At 35.0% G+C, this 16,499-nt stretch overlaps 1 long non-coding RNA gene across 1 annotated transcript; it reads left to right on the top strand.

The window, feature by feature from the left end:
- The first annotated feature begins 5,649 nt into the window (after nt 1-5,649).
- On the top strand, nt 5,650-6,662 carry LOC139843915 (uncharacterized). Its single transcript, XR_011757738.1, has 3 exons — nt 5,650-6,056; nt 6,141-6,398; nt 6,496-6,662. It is a non-coding gene; the product is annotated as an uncharacterized lncRNA (long non-coding RNA).
- The last annotated feature ends 9,837 nt before the right edge of the window (nt 6,663-16,499 follow it).

Here is a 16,499-nt window from a genome sequence, read left to right as displayed (position 1 = left end):
CTTAGACTATGCTCTGATACCACTTGTAACAACCCGACATCGTTTTACCAAAAATACGCCTAAAAAAAAATTTGTATGGCAGTGTATCTGGACTGCGTCCAGTTATCTGGACGGCGTCCAGTATTGAAAGACAGGACGGCGTCCCAAGCATTTGGACGGTGTCCAAATGAACTAAAGTGGACTGATCAGTTTTTCAATTTCACGCGAGTGGAAAACCCGCTTCCCGACACTTTTAAAACGAAACGACTTTCACAACACATCATATTAAGTAAAATTAAGATATTCCCACAATAAACATAAGTTTTACAACACCGGGCCCACAATGACCCGTTTTACAAATAATGTAACGATTTCAACCCATTTAATTCGTTAGACGGATTAGGACTCTATAACCCAACCCAATACCAAGAGCATAATCCCGGAGACTACCAAATCCCCAATCCGCGTCCATATAACCAAAAGCTACCCCTTCGAGCCCAAGCGCTCCTATGCATCTAGTCTAACAACTAGCTAGCTTCATAACAAAATACCTGTAAAAAGGTAAACAACGAGAGGGGTAAGCCGAGGCTTAGTGAATGCAATAATTATACACATACATATATAATGTACCTACTTGCATACACTAACGCACATACCGCATACATGCTAGCAACATAATTAGCAAACCATCTCAAGTATCAAGCTAATAACCTTCAATATCGCAAGCTAGCATAACCAATAGCATATACTCAAATAATATAACATGCTACACTACAACACATACACAATACCATATGGTTAACCATAACGCTATGGTGCTACCGGCTCGTGGTTCACACTATACGCATTCGAGTCATACTCTTTTATAGTGCTACCGGCTCGTGGTTCACACTTCGTTTTATAGTGCTACCGGCTCGTGGTTCACACTCGATGCTACCGGCTCGTGGTTCACATCTTAGTTTATAGTGCTACCGGCTCGTGGTTCACACTCGATGCTACCGGCTCGTGGTTCACATCTTAGTTTATAGTGCTACCGGCTCGTGGTTCACACTCGATGCTACCAGCTCGTGGTTCACATCTTATTTTATAGTGCTACCGGCTCGTGGTTCACACTCGTCACATACATGCTATGGTACTACCGGCTCGTGGTTCATACCATAACATTCACAAATAAATACACTATATACATACATGCATAATTATTCCACTCACCTTATCACGTAGGTGGTGATTTAGCACTTCCGTATGCTTCGAGCAAGGTACCTAATACATAAGTACACATTCAATACACAACTTGTGGAATTAACCACAATACTCACTCTCGAGCATTTAGTGACCCAAAAGAATTAAATAACTCACTTACACCCAAAACCGCCCATAAATGGCCAAGACTCATCTTTAATTACTAAAACTAGTGATGTAAGTCTACTAACACCAATTAACACAAACTTAGGGTATTTCATACCCATTTTACCTAATTAGGTCAACCTTAACTCGTTTGACCCATTTCAACACTTATACATACCATTTTAGCCAAACATGACCCATTTACAATTCTTCCATCATTAACAAGTGTATTAGTGACTAACTAACACAATTTAGCACTTACAACTTCAATTCACATGGCCAAACCCTAGATCATAGCTATTAGGGTTTTCCTTATCTCAACATGACCCAAATTCACCCATTTTACCCTCAAATGGGTCTTACAAGTTCCAACCCTCCTAAAATCACTAATACTAGTGATTATACCCCACTTACAAACCTTAAACATGCTTAAATCATTAACCAACCCAAAACCCGCAAAATATCAAAATAGCTAGTCACAATAAACCCACTTTGTCATCTAAACGGGTTTCACAACTTAAACAAACTCAAACCTTAACTTGATTATCAAATTAACACAATGAAATTCGGATTTGAGACTTACCAATACTACCAAAATGTAGCCGTGAACAAGGCGAACAACATTAACTCTCGCGACTTGACCCGATTCACCCTTCTTCCTCCTCAAATGGAGCTCTCTCTCTCTAAACTCCTCACTCTCTCTCTAGATGGAAATGGGTGGAAGAGGTGAAATGAGGATAGAGATAAGCATTGGGTCAGTTTTAGAGGCTCAAAACCGACCCCCCAAGTGATAAGACACAAATACCCCTTTTAATTTGAGTAAAATAGAGTTGCTGGCCCGTCAGGCCTTCTGGACGGCGTCCAAAAAGCTTGGACGGCGTCCTGACCTTCATTGCTGGACGGCGTCCCAAAGTCTGGACGGAGTCCCAATGCACTGAGTCTGAAACTGAACTTGTTTTGGTCGTAACTTTCAAACCGTAACTCCGTTTTCGACGAATCAAATATCGTTGGAAACGTAATGAGATTTACTATCCAATGGTAAGGTTTTAGAACATCAACTCCAACTTTATTTGGGATCCAAATATACACTTACCTGCCTCGTATTTCGAATGACGCTCGAAATAACGTGTAACTGAAAAACGGGTGTTACAATATATATATATATATATATATATATATATATATATATATATATATATATATATATATATATATATATATATATATATATATATATATATATATATATATATATATATATATATATATATATTGGTAGGATCAAGAGGGAAGTAACCAATCGAGGGGAAGCGGGGAGAAGCAAAAACTTTTTTTTTTTCATTTTTTGAAAAAACTTTGTTCACGAACATTATAGATGGGATGAAAATATGAACATTTAATAAAGACACTTTGTGATAAATGTTTTTATTTTGGCGGAAAAACGCTCGAATAAGTAATATGTATAACAATTATCGTGTTTTTCGAGCGTATGTTGAGGTTTTAGCTATTAGGGTTTACATATTAGGGTTTAGATATTAGGGCTTATAGGGTTTAGACATTAGGGTTTAAAAATTTAGGGTTTAGGGTTTAGATTTAGGATTTAGATTGAGTTTTTAACACGAACGGTTTAGAGTTTAGGGTTTAGGGTTCGGTGTTTTGGGTTTATGGAATAAACCCAAAATATCAAACCCTAAACCCTAAACCCTAAACTCTAAATCGGGCTAAATTTTACTTCACCAAACATGAAGAAAAAAAACGTTCACATTCTTCACGAACAATATTATCTTGAATGTTATTTTTGTCGATCGTTTTCCCGACTAAATAATAACATTCATCACGAGGTGTCTCTTCTAAATGTTCATATTTTCGTGTGTTCTTGATGCCGGAAAACAAAATTCAAAAAAAACGAAAAAAAAAAATTTTGCTTCCCCCCGCTTCCCCCCGATTGGTTACTTCCCCATTGATCCTGCCCCTATATATATATATATATATATATATATATATATATATATATATATATATATATATATATATATATATATATATATATATATATATATATATATATATAGGGGCAGGATCAATGGGGAAGTAACCAATCGGGGGGAAGCGGGGGGAAGCAAAATTTTTTTTTTTCGTTTTTTTTGAATTTTGTTTTCCGGCATCAAGAACACACAAAAATATGAACATTTAGAAGAGACACCTCGTGATGAATGTTATTATTTAGTCGGGAAAACGATCGACAAAAATAACATTCAAGATAATATTGTTCGTGAAGAATGTGAACGTTTTTTTTCTTCATGTTTGGTGAAGTAAAATTTAGCCCGATTTAGAGTTTAGGGTTTAGGGTTTAGGGTTTGGTGTTTTGGGAACTCTAAACCGTTCGTGTTAAAAACTCAATCTAAATCCAAATCTAAACCCTAAATCTAAACCCTAAACCCTAAATTTCTAAACACTAATATCTAAACCCTATAAACCCTAATATCTAAACCCTAATATCTAAACCCCAATAGCTAAAACCTCAAAATACGCTCGAAAAACACGATAATTGTTATATACTAGTATAGGGGTCCGCGCGTTGCTGCGATTTTTGTTTAAACATTTGTCACTACATACACTAAATACGTTTGCTACTACTTATAGTATGTTACATACATGGTTATTTTTGTATCCGTTCAAAAGAAGATCTAGAGATTGTTGTATATTAGTATTGCATTCCAACTTGGTCTCTGTGTACTTGAAGTTTTCACTCCTTTGTGAAAATTGATTATACTGAGATTGTTCTCTTTTAGAAAAAATAAAATAAAATACAGTCTGATTTTTCTTTTATTTACCAATGTCTTCTCTCATCCCTTTCTCCATTTTTTTAAAACCTGTAAATAATAAAATACGGAGTATATACATACATATTGTCATCATCTGCGTCGTCTATTTAAGGGATCTGGTTTTCAAAATCTTCATCATCCATTTGATCACTACAAAACACCAAAAGCCTACCGAATAAACAACAAAACAATAGATCTTTGCATCTTTAGATCTGTTTTTCTTTTGTGTGTATTTATTATATTTGTGTTATAATTATATTTTCCCAATCATTTTTTCAGATTTGATTGTTTTAGATTTTTTTTTGTGTATTTATTATTTTTGTATTATAATTATATTTTTCCTTTTATAACGATGTTATTTTTTATATAGTGGTGTTCATAAGATGGTGATTAAAAAAAAAAAAAAAAAATTACAGTGGCTTTGCTACAGTAATAATCATTATCTTTTGTATTTAAGATAAAAAATATAGGTAAAAATTATATTTCTATTTATAAAATTCTATTTACAAAATGATTGGAAATGAAATTTCATTGCCTAAGTGAGTTAGTAGAAGAAAGGAGTAATGACTTTTTAACTTCTAATTTCTTATCGTACATGATTTAAAATTAAGACTTTAATACGATTTCTCGAATTGTTTGTTATCAACCATGAATTGAGTAGCGGATTTAAATCAGACGATGAAGTTAATATGTATGATAACCAGGATGTAAACCATACAGAACTATTAATAATCTCGGAGATTGAGATAATACTCATAATAGAGATGAAATAGTCAGTTGCCTTCTTGTTTTGCCAATATTGAAGGTGTTGATACGGCTATGATGACAATTGGACGATGTCACATTAAGAAAGTAAAAATGATCTAAGTCGAAGGATGCGTGATGGTTGCTAATTCTGCTTTTGATATCAGTTTAGGTTCGAATAGTCCCTGAGCTTTTGTTGTCAGTTTGGTGCATTCTATTGTTTCTTGTTTTGTTACCAATATGATTAGCTTGGGTATTGGTATTCTTCTTTGTTTGTATTGCCACTTTTGTTTTAATTGGTTATCTTTTCCTTTTACAAAATACTAAATTAATCTATTTATAATACTGTTTGTTGTGAGATATCTTGAAAAAAAATCACAGCCAACGCAATAAAAAAATGTTTGATTGTTATGATATTATGCAACCTTGTTAAATCAAATTAAACAGGAAAACTGTAGAAGCAATTAGAGGTAGCAATGTTTACTTGTTTTGTTTGTACTGTACGGAGTACATTATGGAGTATACAATATAAGAGTACATTGTTTTGCTTTTAAAAAAAGGATTTAATGGATATTACAAATATTTTTGAAAGGACATAACTCTCTTAAATATTTTTTCAAATTACCCCCATCCCTTAAAAAACTCTTTCTTAATGTGTATCAATAGCTTTTAAACAATCCCGTGATCACTGACCATTATACGGAGTCATATACATTATTTAATATGGAGCAAAATCTTTGAGAATCAAGTAAAATCTTATCTTCATATTTTAACTGTGTATACCATTTCACCTCATTTCCATTGCCAAGTCTTCTCTCTCATCTACAATTCTCAACTCAAAAAACTCCATTAGAACCTATTAACCCACTTCTCTCATTTTAATTCATTCTCAAATAATCTCTGCAAATAAAACATTAAAAGCAAACAGTGAGAAAGACATGGATTTACATTTGTGGTAAACCTTAGTGTGTTAGCGATGGAGAGGCGTGGTGGTGGTTCAAGGTCGACGTTGACGGTGGTGGTTCAGGGTCGTCGTTGACGGTGGTGGTTTGGGGTCGTCGTTGACGGTGGTAGTTCCGGGTCGTCGTTGACGATGGTGGTTCAGAGCGATAAGATACAGTTGTTACCCGGTGGTATAGTCGACGGAGGTTGTTTCCGGTGGTTAGGTTCTGATATCATAATAGATTGAAATGTGTTAATAATAAAATTGGTAATATTTGATTTTATAATTTTCTTTTGTAGTAGATCTACTTGAAATGGAGTCAAATTGAGGAGGTGGATGGTGGTTGATGGCGGATGTCCAGGTGGTCAGTGGTGGTGGTTGAAGCTGGTTGGCGGTGGTGCATAAGGTGTTTGACAGTGGTGGCCTTTGGTGGTGGTTGGAAGTTGTGTGTGACAGCGCCGGTGATGGGAGACTGAAGATGGCAGTTGTTTGTAGTCTGGCGGTGGTCTCGGCCTGCAGAAGGTTCACGACGGCGGTTGCAGAAGACTGATGAGTTTCAGGTTTCTTTTTTTTTTTTTTTTTTTTAAATGAAGTAAGTTATCAATGTTGGTGTATGAGCTTGTTTATCAGATTTGTTTCAAGGTTTTTTTTTTTGAGGGTGTAAAAAGACAAAAATACCCCCTGTTGGTTACTGTTATACTGTAGCGATGGTGATATGTGGCGGAATATGATTGGTGGGAGGTGGTGGTCTCGGCTTGCAGAAGGTTCACGACGGCGGTTGCAGAAGAATGATGAGTTTCAGGTTTTTTTTTTTTTTTTTTTTTTTTTAAATGAAATAAGTTATCAATGTTGGTGTATGAGCTTGTTTATCAGATTTGTTTCAAGGTTTTTTTTTAGGGTGTAAAAAGACAAAAATACCCCTGTTGGTTACTGTTATACTGTAGCGATGGTGAAGGGTGTAAAAAGACAAAAATACCCCTGTTGGTTACTGTTATACTGTAGCGATGGTGATATGTGGCGGAATATGATTGGTGGGAGGTGGTGGTCTCGGCTTGCAGAAGGTTCACGACGGCGGTTGCAGAAGACTGATGAGTTTCAGGTTTTTTTTTTTTTTTTTTTTTTTTAAAATGAAATAAGTTATCAATGTTGGTGTATGAGCTTGTTTATCAGATTTGTTTCAAATTTTTTTTTTTTTAGGGTGTAAAAAGACAAAAATACCCCTGTTAGTTACTGTTATACTGTAGCGATGGTGAAGGGTGTAAAAAGACAAAAATACCCCTGTTGGTTACTGTTATACTGTAGCGATGGTGATATTTGGCGGGATATGATTGGTGGGCGTTGTCCATATTTAGTATATAGTATAATAATTACTTTTTCGAGCGTTTTCTCGCCAAAATAAAAACATTTATCACAAAGTGTCTCTACTAAATGTTCATATTTTCATCTCACCTATAATGTTCGTGAACAAAGTTTTTTCAAAAAATGAAAAAAAAAAGTTTTTGCTTCCCCCGTTTCCCCCGAATGGTTACTTCCCTCTTGATCTTATATATATATATATATATATATATATATATATATATATATATATATATATATATATATATATATATATATGCGGGGGGAAGCAAACACTTTTTTTTTTCGTTTTTTGAAAAAACTTTGTTCACGAACATTATAGATGAGATGAAAATATGAACATTTAGTAGAGACACTTTGTGATAAATGTTTTTATTTTGGCGGAAAAACGCTCGAAGAAGTAATATATAACAATTATCGTGTTTTTCGAGCGTATTTTGAGGTTTTAGCTATTGGGGTTTAGATATTAGGGTTTAGGGTTTATAGGGTTTAGATATTAGGGTTTAGAAATTTAGGGTTTAAGGTTTAGATTTAGGGTTTAGATTTGGGATTTAGATTGAGTTTTTAACACGAACGGTTTAGAGTTTAGGGTTTGGTGTTTTGGGTTTATGGAATAAACTCAAAACACCAAACCCTAAACCCTAAACTCTAAATCGGACTAAATTTTACTTCACAAAACATGAAGAAAAAAAAAAACGTTCATATTCTTCACGAACAATATTATCTTGAATGTTATTTTTGTCGATCGTTTTTCCGCATAAATAATAACATTCATCACGAAGTGTCTCTTCTAAATGTTCATATTTTCGTGTGATCTTGATGCCGGAAAAAAAAAATTCAAAAAAACGAAAAGAAAAAAAAATTTGCTTCCCCCCGCTTCCCTCCGATTGGTTACTTCCCCATTGATCCTGTCCCTATATATATATATATATATATATATATATATATATATATATATATATATATATATATATATATATATAGTGGACCAATCCATGGATAAGCACTAAATGGGGTACAAACTGGATAAGTAAAATTTCAAATTTTTTTTTTAAAAAAAAAACGATCATTTAATATGCAAATAGAAGAAAACGAAAAAATTTTAAAAAGTTTTTTAACAAAATCGTTCGAAAATCGATGATGAATGGTAAACATCGATGATGAATGGTAAAAATTGATGATGAATGGTAAAATTAATCATTCATCTGGTTAATTTATCATTCTTTTTGTTCGCGATGAATGATAAAATTAATCAATGCTAAAAAAAAGCAGATGAATGGTTAATTTAACCATTCATCTGTTTATGATGAATGATAAAAAAAACAGATGAATGGTTAATTTAACCATTCATCTGGTTTTTTTAGCATTGTTTAATTTTATCATTCATCGTAAACAAGATGAATGATAAATTAACCCGATGAATGGTTAATTTTACCATTCATCATCGATTTTTGAAAGATTTTGAACTTTTTTTTTATGAAAAAAATTGATTAGAGGTGCATTTTAATGCAGATTTATGAATGTAAAAAAAAATTAAAAAAAAAAAATTTATTTTGCTTATCCCGTTTGTACTCCTTTTAAGCTTATCCATGGATCGTGCCCCTGTATATATATATATATATATATATATATATATATATATATATATATATATATATATATATATATATATATATATATATATATATATTCGTGTATTTCGTCAAAGTACTAGGTGATGGTGGCAACACATTGTTTTAGAATGATGCTTGGTTTGGGGTGTTGAATTTTGCAGGTCATACGAAAGATTATTCAGGCTCGAAGTTGAAAAGGACGTATTAGTTAAAGATAAAATTATTAAGGATGGATCCACATGTACGCTTGAGTGGAATTGGACCCGAAGACCAACCGGAAGAACGAGTGCAGAACTGGAGATGCTTACTAATGCCCTTTCTTCGTTTACTTACACAAACTGCAACGACACTTGGACATGCAATCTCAGTAGCAGCGGACATTCCTCCACATCCATATTATCGAGTTTAATAGATGAAAATTGTCTCCTAATTCCAAATGTGACGACCCCGCCAAAACACTTAACGGATCCGTCAGTTGGTCCCATAGCTTGATCGGACTTAAATGAATTAATTAAACAAAGTTGCATTCTTTTATTTCAAAATGTTACCCAAAAAGGAAACAAACCCAATTAAGTAGTTTAAATCAACCAACCATAGTAATGAACCAAAAGTTGACACAAAACATTGCCAACAAACCCACAATTTAAATTATCCAAAATAGAATGCGAACTTAAGTTTCATAAATAGTTTCATAAAATCTGCCCAAATGCATGCAGACTTTTCTAACGACAGCGGAAGCATCAAATAACTCAAGTACCTGTGAAAACATGCAAGTAAACTGTCAACACAAAGGTTGAGTGAATTATAGGTTTAAATAAATATGTAAACTTTAGACCACAAGATTTAAAAATGTTAGAAAACATTAAACATTATTCCATTATCAATGAGCCACCTGGTAACCACTTAACCCTTTATTTACCCTTGCCAAACACAATAAAAATATACACTTGGACAGTGTATCTACAACAAATTACGAAGTACTAAACATTCCGATTATAAATTGCTAGCGCGACTAGCTCGAAATGGGGTTGTCAAACCCGATAGATCTATCCGTAGGATTCGCGTTCACCGGTAGAAACCAATGATTACAGTTACCAGACTAGGGAATATTTTTGTCCAACTCACAATGAATAATTAAATTTAACTGTTACTTGTGTCTAACCGTAAATAAAAATATGCATGTAATCACATCCCAAAAAGTATACTTTGAAAAGTATATAAAAAAGGGACTATAACTCACCTTAAATAGCAACTGAAGAAATCTCACAAACAAGCGAACAGCAAGTAAAGTAAAGTGATCAAGAAAGATCACAACGCCGACCTATAAATAAAGCAGGTCGAAATAAATAACTAACTTAGGCCAAGTCTTAGTATGATAGCTATTGTACATGTTGCAAGTAGGCATAGAACATTACTCAGCAAGCATCGGTTTGATTGGAACAGCATAAGGACACACACTTACTATTTTTAGAAAGTTTCTATTTTTAGCAGGTTTCCATTTTTGGAAAGTTTTCTATTTTAGGAAAGTTTCTATTTTTGGAAAGTTTCTATTTTTGGAAAGTTTCTATTTTTGGAAAGTTTCTATTTTTAGAAAGTTTTGAAGTTAGGAAAGTTTCCTTATTTAGAAAGTCAACAGAAGTCAACTGAAAGTCAAAGTCAATCGAAAGTCAACTCAAAAGTCAACCTTGGTCAAACATAGTCAACATTAATTTTAAAAGTGTAAGTTATAATAATAACATAGGTTATAATGTTATTTAAAGTCAAAAGTGTATAATAATGTCTTAACATAAGTTTAATTAAATAAAATGAATTATTAAAGTTAATATAAGTTGAAATGTTATAATTAGTATAACATAAGTATTTAATTAATTAATTAAATATTAATCATAATATAAATATTATTAATTTATAATAAATTTTAAATCATATCATAAGTATTATTAATTAATAATGAATTATTAATCATATCATAAGTTTCTAATTAAAATTATTAAATCATAAGTATTTAATAATTAAATCATAATTAAATAATAATTAAGTCTTATAATAATTAAATAATTATTTAATATTTATTATAAGTCTTTTAATAATTTCTCAAAAACAAATTTAATACTTATCATAAGTATTTTCCTTTAATAATAAAAGTATTATTAATCATAAGTTTAATTAAAATGTTAATTAAATCATAATTAATAATTAAATGATATAATAAATATTTATATCATAAGTTTTAAATAATAATAATTACTTCTTTTATCATAAGTAATTAATTAATAATGAAATCCATTAATTTTAACATAAGTTTAATCATTAACCATAAGTTTTAAGTTTAAAAGTTCATCGGGTCGTATCTTGAGCCCCGGATGTCGGTTTCGGGCAAGCCACATATGCAACTTCACCTACTCAAACCACCCGACACAATTATGAACTCAAGAACACTCCAAGAACAGTCCCTAGGTCGTGGATATCAGCCATGACAACATTTGGGAAATCAATTTACTCAAAACAGTAATTCGGGCACAACGGGTGAACCGTGGCTCGGATTTAGGTGACCCGAACATGAAAATTCGTCTCACCATCAGTCCTAACCAAATGAAACACCCTAAAGACACCAAGGATGGTCACAAAGTCGGACCCAACCTTGTTCATGCCAAGAACACCTTTCAATCTTTAACAAAAATCAAATTAAGCATATCTAGGGCTCCGGGAATCGAAACGACATGAATCCGGAGTCTAAAATTAATGTCTTGATGAGAGGAACTCATTTATGTACTTTATTTTAACATTTATATCAGTTACAAAGTCAGAAAACACGAATCAAACTGCTGTCCAAATTTTACAAACCGAAAACATATGCAAACGAGTAATTCTACGCATCCAAACAACATTACAACAACTAATATACATCATACTAATAATATAAGCTCAAAATACAGAAATATAAATAAAAATGAAAAGTTCTAGGGTTAGGGTTTATACCTTAATCGAGAATCAAAGAGTGTTATCGCGTAGAGAACGAAGAGAGGAACACGTTTATGTAAACCAATTCTTGATCCAAGCTCTAAAAATAATGAAGATGATGATGATGGTTGGTGTTGGCGACGGCTCAAAGGGAGAGGGGAGGGAGGAGTTGAGAGAAAATTAGGAGAATTAGGTTTTAGGGAATAAATCTAAAAAAAATGTGAAAAATAAAATTGAAAAACAAAGTGTAAAGGGGGTACCCCCTTGGCTTCGGCCGAGTTTTGCATGGGGGTGGGCCCCATGGGTCCAATTTTGTTAAAAGCTAATTTCCTTGTGGCCCGAAATCCCGAACGAAGCCCGAAACGCGAAAACACGTTTACGCGATTAAAAATCCGGAAAGATAACAAACGCGCGACGAAAAATAAATATAAATACACCTATTAATAATATGATCATAAAATATCATATTTAAAATATTTAGGATTTAAAATCCCGAAAGCTCGACCGTTGGTTTAAAAACCGAAAAGATTCGCCGGATGGAAATCCGCGAGACGTAGAAACGTATAAATTAAAATATGAATACATATATTCACATAACACATAATAATTAATATATATATATATATATATATATATATATATATATATATATATATATATATATATATATATTATTACAAATAATAATATAGGTCATAGAAATGACGTGGCACACTAACAGTTAACGGTCGTTAAATAATTAACGGAAAAAGATAACGGAAAAAGTAGGGTCGTGACAGTACCTTCCCGTTACGGAAATTTCGTCCCGAAATTTAAGCAGGCGCAGGGGTTGGCTCGGCATCTGAGAACAAATGCGGGTACTTCTGCTTCATTTGGTCTTCACGCTCCCAAGTGAACTCGGGACCGCGTCTAGCGTTCCATCGGACCCGAACAATAGGAATTCTGCTCTGTTTAAGAGTCTTAACCTCTCGGTCCATGATCTCAACTGGCTCCTCAATAAAATGCAATTGCTTGTCAACTTGAAGTTCCTCCAAAGGAATAGTCTGATCAAATTCAGCCAAACACTTCTTTAAGTTCGAAATATGGAAAACATCGTGAACGGCACTGAGTTCTTGTGGCAACTTCAAACGATAAGCCACCGGTCCAACTCTTTCAATGATCTCAAACGGTCCCACGAAACGAGGACTTAACTTCCCTCTTTTACCAAAACGAATAACACCCTTCCAAGGCGAAACTTTTAACATAACACGATCACCAACTTGAAATTCAACATCTTTCCTTCCTTTGTTGGCATAACTCTTTTGCCGACTTCTAGCAGTTTTCAATCTTTCCTTAATTCGTACAATCTTCTCGGTAGTCTCATGAATAATTTCTGGACCCGTGAGTTGAGCATCCCCAACCTCATTCCAACAGACAGGAGACCTACACTTCCTACCGTACAAAGCTTCAAACGGTGCGGCTTTAATACTTGCGTGATAACTGTTGTTATAAGAAAACTCAGCTAACGGCAAATACTTATCCCACCCATTCCCAAAATCAATCACACAAGCTCGCAACATATCTTCCAACGTCTGAATGGTCCTCTCACTTTGACCATCCGTTTGAGGATGATAAGCGGTGCTCATATCTAATCTAGTTCCCAAGGCTTCCTGTAAAGATCGCCAAAACCTCGATACAAAACGACTGTCTCGGTCTGAAATAATGGATACAGGAACACCATGCCTAGAAACAATCTCTTTCAAGTACAAACGAGTGAGCTTCTCCATTGAATCTGTTTCCCTAATCGGCAAAAAGTGAGCCGACTTAGTGAGTCGATCTACAATCACCCAAATCGCATCGTAGCCACCCGAAACTCTTGGTAACTTAGTGATAAAATCCATAGTGATTCCTTCCCACTTCCACTCGGGAATCTCTGGTTGTACCAACAATCCGGACGGTTTTTGATGTTCAGCTTTGACCTTAGAACATGTCAAACACTTAGACACATACTTAGCTATGTCACCCTTCAAATTATGCCACCAATACAGCTCCTTAAGATCCTGATACATCTTCCCTGAACCAGGATGAATAGAGTATCTAGACTTATGAGCCTCATCTAAAATCAACTGTCGAAGACCTCCAAACTTCGGAACCCAAAGACGTCCCGCAAAGTATCTAGTTCCATCAGCTCGAACTTCAAACTTCTTAGCTACTTTGGCTACATTCTCTTTCACGAAATTCTCCTCCTTTAAGGCTTCTTGTTGTGCCTCAAGAATCTGCCTAACGAGGTTTGATCTAACTGTCATATTCAAAGCTCTAACCCTTCGTGGTTCAGCCCTTTCTTTACGACTCAAAGCATCAGCCACAACATTGGCTTTACCCGGATGATACAAAAGGTCACAATCATAATCATTCAACGTCTCAATCCATCTTCGTTGTCTCATGTTCAAATGTTTTTGATCGAGAATATGTTGAAGACTCTTATGATCGGTGTACACAGTACACTTAACACCTAAAAGATAGTGTCTCCAAATCTTCAGTGCAAAAATAACAGCTCCCAACTCTAAATCATGAGTTGTATAGTTCTGTTCGTGAACCTTCAACTGACGTGACGCATACGCAATAACCTTCTTTCGTTGCATCAAAACGCAACCATAGCCTTGTCGTGATGCATCGCAATAAACAACAAAATCATCATTACCTTCCGGTAGAGACAATATCGGAGCGGTAGTCAGTTTCTTCTTCAAAATCTGAAAAGCATTCTCCTGTTCATCCTTTCACTCATACTTTTTCCCCTTATGCGTTAAAGCAGTCAGAGGTTTCGCTATACGAGAGAAATCCTGGATGAACCTTCGATAGTAACCTGCCAATCCTAAGAACTGACGAATTTGAGTAGGAGTTTTCGGAGTTTCCCACTTTTCAATCGCCTCAATTTTAGCAGGATCAACTTGTATTCCTTGTTTGCTAACAATATGACCAAGGAACTGAACTTCTCTTAACCAAAAAGCACACTTAGAGAACTTAGCGTACAACTCTTCTTTCTTTAACAAATCAAGCACTAACCTCAAATGTTCTTCGTGCTCTTCATCACTCTTAGAATAGATAAGAATGTCATCGATGAAAACTATAACGAACTTGTCCAGATAGGGTCTACACACAAGGTTCATGAGGTCCATGAACACAGCAGGTGCATTTGTCAATCCGAACGGCATAACAAGAAATTCAAAGTGACCGTAACGGGTGCGAAAAGCAGTTTTTGAAACATCAGATTCTTTAACACGCAACTGATGATAGCCAGAACGAAGATCAATTTTTGAATAAACAGAAGAACCCTGAAGCTGATCGAACAGATCATCAATTCTCGGAAGAGGATAACGATTTTTAACAGTGAGCTTATTCAGTTCACGATAATCAATGCATAAACGAAAAGAACCATCCTTCTTCTTAACAAACAGAACAGGAGCTCCCCAATGGGACGAACTAGGACGAATAAAACCTTTGTCTAACAACTCATGGAGTTGACTTGACAATTCTTAAAGTTCAGAAGGCGCAAGACGATAAGGAGCACGTGCTACAGGAGCAGCGCCGGGAACAAGATCAATCTGAAATTCTACCGCGCGTTGCGGCGGAAGGCCAGGTAAGTCATCGGGAAACACCTCGGGAAAATCCCTAACAATATGAACGTCATCAACGTTCTTTACTTCTTTACTAGGATCAACAACATGAGCAAGGATAGCATGACAGCCTTAGCGGAGATGTTTTCGAACTTTCATACAGCTAATAAGGTTTAACTGTGTGCATTTCTTATCTCCATAGACCATCAGTGGCTCTCCAATAACATCAGTAACACGAATAGCCTTATCATAACACACGATCTCAGCACGGTTTGCAGACAACCAATCCATACCAATAACAATATCAAAACTACCAAGTTCAATCGGTATCAAATCTATCTCGAAATCCCTACCACCCAGATTAATGTTACACTTACGATGTACAGTCTTAGCAGTAAGTTCCTTACCATTAGCTACTTCAACAACATAAGTATTTTCTAAGAGAGTTAACGGCGTTTTGATTCTCGGACTTAATTTACTCGACACGAAACTTAAATCAGCCCCTGAATCAAATAACACATAAACTGATAAATCATTGACTGAGAACATACCAGTAACAAGCTTAGGATCTTCCTCCGCATCCTTAGCATTAATGTTGAACGCTCGGCCGCGTGCAGTCTCTGCAGTCTTCTTGTTGGGACAAGCATCTCGGAAATGCCCCGGCTTCCCACACTCATAACAAACCCTTGGATTACCTCCATTATTCGATTTCCCATTACCGTTACCGTTACCACCTCTATTACCAACATTATTATTATTACCACCAGTCGCGGGAGTAGCAGACCCCGGCAAAAGCACTGTACAATCTTTAGCAATGTGCCCTTGCTTAGAGCACCTCTTACAAGTAACTGTGCAGTAACCATCATGAGCTTTATAGCAACGAGGGCACACCCGCTGATTTCTGTTATTAGCACCTGAGGTATCCTGTTTCTTCTGCTGACCCTGGTTTTGATTGCGGTTGTTATCCCACTTTCGTTTCCCATTGTCAGCCTTCTTGACAACCTCCTCACTACTTTCAACAACTGTAGTCTTGCTTCTTCTCAACACCTTGTCATTAAGTTTGTGGGCCATAGACATAGCTGCCTCAATAGTCTGGGGTTCACTGGACTCAACCCCGTGTTCAATCTTCTCGGACAAA

Source organism: Rutidosis leptorrhynchoides, chromosome 4 (assembly GCF_046630445.1).
Source record: "Rutidosis leptorrhynchoides isolate AG116_Rl617_1_P2 chromosome 4, CSIRO_AGI_Rlap_v1, whole genome shotgun sequence".
In the NCBI taxonomy this organism is placed as follows: domain Eukaryota; kingdom Viridiplantae; phylum Streptophyta; class Magnoliopsida; order Asterales; family Asteraceae; genus Rutidosis; species Rutidosis leptorrhynchoides.
Note: the sequence above shows the minus strand (reverse complement) of the source record. Positions and strands in the feature narration are given on the sequence as shown.